Raw genomic sequence first — 4,737 nt, forward strand, 5'->3', positions numbered from 1 at the left:
ATCTGGACCCCTGATTACTCACAACACTCTTGGTAAATTTGTTAAGCCGATGGATCAACCCATTTTCGGTGAGCTTCCTCTGCTTTATGTAGAAGAGAGGTCAAGCCCCATGTGGGTAGCCACAGCTTCCTCTGACATGGGAGGCAGTTGTCACTTCCTATCTGACTTCCCTGCTATTCCTGTACCCACCACACGACTTGTCATAAAGATCTTGTTTCAAGGAGAGTTAGAGGAAACAATTAAGCAAAATGGCCCGCAGGATTGGAGTGCAGGGGAGATATTCTCACGGGGCATGTTCCTGCAGCTGGCTGGCAATATGCCCTTTGCTATACTACGAGTCAGAAAAATGTTAATGGAAATGATAAAGTAAAATAATCATAGAGGTGGGAGTCAAGGGGAGATATTTCCACAGGGATGTTCTCACGGCCTGAAGACATGCTAAGGACGTCCCCGAACAGGGGTGCTCCTGTGCTAGCTATGATCGGCATGCGACGGTGATCCTTCTTTAATCGGTCTTCGATCGTAATTTGATCAGAATCTGATCGCGATTTGATCGGAAATCGGCGCGCGCCACTGTCGCCGTGTTTCCGGCCAAATTGCATCGGATTCCGATCACAATCTGGCCGGAATCTGATGTCGGCCGATGCGTCGACGAGTGGCACGTCGATCGAGCCTTGGCCGGCGGCTAGCGGTGGCGATCGCATGATGGACGGTGGATTTAGGGTCGCGCACGGACGCGCACAAGGGAGCCACGCAGAATATCAAAATCGTGTATATATATATATATATATATATATATATATATATATATATATATATATATATATATACGGTTTTGATATCCTGCGCAACCGCCCGATGCGCGCTCGTGCGCGATCCCGATCTCAGCCGTCCATTTTCGCGATTGCACAGTGTTTCTCCTCGGACGTTCGCCGCTTCCCGGCGTCCGTTCATCGCCGTCCGACCACCGATTGCCGCCGGACCGGACCCATTGGAACCGCAACTCACCGGCGGTCCGGCGGGTGCCGGAGTTTGGCCCCGATTCAGCCGAAATCACCGCCAGACGCTGGCGGCCGATTTCGGCCAGAATCCGGTCGGATTCCGGCCGAATCGGGGCCGGACTCCGGCCGCGGTCGACGCGCCGGCGCCGGGCGCGTCGACCGCGGCCGGAGTCCGGCCCCGATTTGGCCGAAATCCGGCCGGATTCCGGCGAAATCGGTGTTCATCGCGTCTGTTGTGTTTCGGCCGGAATTCCGGCCGGATTCCGGCCCAATCCGGTCGGAATCCGGTGCCGATGTGTGCGCCGTCGAGTTGCGCTTCCAACGAGCCCGGGATGGTGGCCGGCGGTGACCGGACGGCGAAGAACGACGGCGATGAACGGCGGAAGGTCGGCGGTCGCGTACGGGAGTCGCGATTTTCTGTCGCGCGGCATATCATTCCTCATATATATATATATATATATATATATATAGAGAATTGCTATTCTGGGCGACGGCACTGTGCGTGACCCCGTGAGCGCCCCCCGACCCCGCGCGTTTTCGGCGGCCGTTCATCGCCGTCCGATCACCGCCGGCAGCCATCCCGGGCTCATTGGAAGCGCAACTCGACGGCGCACACACCGGCATCGGATTCCGGCCGGATTGGGCCGGAATCCGGCCGGAATTCCGGCCGAACAAGGCAACAGTGCCTGGCGCCACTGTCGGCCGGAATTCGGCCGGATTCCGGCCGAAATCGCCGCTAGACACCGACGGCCGATTTCGGCCGGAATTCGGTCGAATTCCGGCCGAATCGGGGCCGGACTCCGGCCACCTCCGGACCGCCTGCGAGTTGCGGTTCCAACGGGCCCGGTCCGACGGCCGGCGGTGGTCGGACGGCAATGAACGGGCGGCGGGAAGCGGCGAAGGTCCGAGGAGAAACACTGTGCAATCGGACGGCTCAGATCGGGCGATCGGACGGATGGACGGCTCGGATGGAGGCGCTCACGGGGCGCGCAGGAGGCTGTCGCCCAGAATATATATATATATAGTTTGATTTGGCTGGAAACCGGCCGTAATTCGTTGGAATCGCGGCGGTCAGTGGCTATGCCGAATTCCGACCGAATTGCGATCGGATTTCGGCCACAATCCGGTCAGAATTCGACACCGGTCGACGCGCCGACGAGTGGCGCGTCGATTGGGCCCGGTCCGGCTGCCGGCGGTGTTCGGACGGCATGCCGACGGAGGCGGGAAGCGGTGGGGATCGAGGAACGACACTGTGCATTCCCACTTTTGGACGGTCCGATTTACATATGAGAGTCTTATTGTAGTACTGTCATATTAATTATTCAATTCCACAACTGAATTGCAGATCAAACAACATGCTCAGTTTGCCTCAGATTTGGTGGCCATCGGAAGCAAAGTAATAATAATAAAATACAAAGATCAAACGCTAACCCGATTATTTACTTGGTATCCACCTGAACGAGGTGACTAATCCAAGGATCCACACACACAGCCGACGATTCCACTATGAAAACCCTCCTTTTCGAAGAACCCTTCGAAGGTGGAGAAAATCCTCACAATCTTGATCTCTTCCTTACAATAATGAAGATTGAAGTTTAGAGGAAGAGAACACAAAAACACTGTGTGAATGTTCAGCAAAGAAGAAGAGAATCAGAGTTGTGTTGTTCTTCGCGTCGAACACCACTTTTATGATTTTTCGGTGCATCAGTCGATTGCTCATAAGATCAGTCGACTGATGGCTCATTAATTTGCATTAATGGCTCATTAATTAAATCAGATTTGCGCAGTTGTTAGCGGCATTAATGGCTCATTAATTAGCATTAATGGCTCATTAATTAAATTAGATTTGCGCAGTTGTCAGCCAAACGGTCGACTAGCAGTCGACTGCTCCCAGTCGACTGATCAGTCGACTCCACTCGACTGATCAGTCGACTCCACTCGACTGATCAGTCGACTCCACTCGACTGATCTTTCTGTGTGTGTCTCGGATCAACCCCAGTCGACTGCTGGTAGGGCCAGTCGACTGCTCCAGCTAAAAACTCCCCATTTCAGCTCTTTCTTCAACCCTTAGCCTTGACGCAAACTTTCAAACGCCTTCCACAAGCCTCGTGCTCATCCTTGCACTAGCTTGAGACGTTTCCCTCGGTTTCGTCATGCTAAGTTATCCTTGCCAAGAGGCCGCGCCTCCGGGACTTCTCCATGTGCCAAGAGGCCGCGCCTCCGGGACTTCACCACTTGCCAAGTCTTCAAACCTGGACTTTCCTATATACTCAAATCACATATGTTAGATCACCAACATTGCCTAACTTAAATTCATTTTAGCCAAACATTAAAATCCAATCACTTGGGGCACGATTGCACCAACATATATATATATATATATATATATATATATATATATAGGGCATGGTCTCCATTGAATTAGGTATTCTAATAAATCTTTTCGCCCCCATCGATGGAGAGATTACGGCGCCATCAACCTAACTCTTCTGGAAGACCAGCCCCTTGTTCTTGCTTCCCTCTTCTTTCGTAGGATCTTCGATTTGAGAAGATGATGGTTGTTCCCCTGCAATTAGGTTCATCATCTATTTCGGTTATGTATTTAATTTTGCTATAGATCACATAACTAGTTCTTTATTGTATTGTTTTTCCTTTATCTGAGTTCATCCCATTTTAGAATTCATGCAGTTAGGAAAATAATTTCCCAAACATCTCCTTCATTTATTTTCTATCTTTTACATTTCAATATAATACATGTAAAATCGGATGAGTTTATTTATAATCAAGTTGCCTTCATGTTGCTTCTACATTTATTTGGAATTTATGAAGGTTGCTTTTACATTTTTTTGGACCTCATATCTTTTTTTGTGTACCTTCATGTTGCATGTAAAATCAAGTGTATCTTTTTTTTTTTAATTTTAGGAGCTCTATTTGGCTGCCCGATCAACTACTAAATCTAGATTTTGAATGGTTCGAGTGTGATCGACTGCTCCTGAGCACCTTGAGCGCTACTATGCTTTGTTTTCCCTAGTCTGATAAAATATAGACTCCTCAATTCGAAGTTAAATCTGAGTAGGTACATCTTGGACAACTCGGCTAGCATCCTCACTCGGCAAACCTGAGTCATGTTGTTAACCGAGTTCAAGTACCCACTTGACATACCCGAGTCACTCTATTTGCGAACAATGTTGACTTCATAAGTTATCTAAGTCCAAGTTGTTTAAATTTGAGTCCGAGTTATTCATCCGAACAACCATTCGACACGTTAGATATGCACTCGGCTCATTGAATATCCTTCTTGATATCCCGAGTCTAAGTTATGTGTGTCGATTCTGAGTGAAATTTAGTAAATTCTAAAGTCGGAACTCGAGTACTATTCGTCAAGTCTAAGTTTGACTTGTTTCATCATTCCGAGTCTCATTCGGTATCCTCGTGCCAAAACCACTTAATACGACTTGACCGCCGCGCCAAACCACTCAATAGTTGTGCTCCTGAGTGCTAATATACTCAACAACACTCAACTAATCGAGTCGGACTGAGTGGTTGAGTCTCAAGTGCATTTGTTAAGCGGAATCATCTGGGAGCATTTCACTCAGGGGCGGCTCAAGCCTACGGGAGGCCCTAGGCAAATTTTTTTTAAAAAATGATTGTTATTATTTTAAAAAATTTTCTCTCATCCTTTTTAATTCGAACTTGAGACCGACAATGGTGGATTTAAAATTTTTTTAAAATAAAT

Source organism: Curcuma longa, chromosome 16, assembly GCF_044706935.1.
Source record: "Curcuma longa cultivar G26 ecotype Majalengka, Jawa Barat chromosome 16, ITB_CL_G26_1.1, whole genome shotgun sequence".
In the NCBI taxonomy this organism is placed as follows: domain Eukaryota; kingdom Viridiplantae; phylum Streptophyta; class Magnoliopsida; order Zingiberales; family Zingiberaceae; genus Curcuma; species Curcuma longa.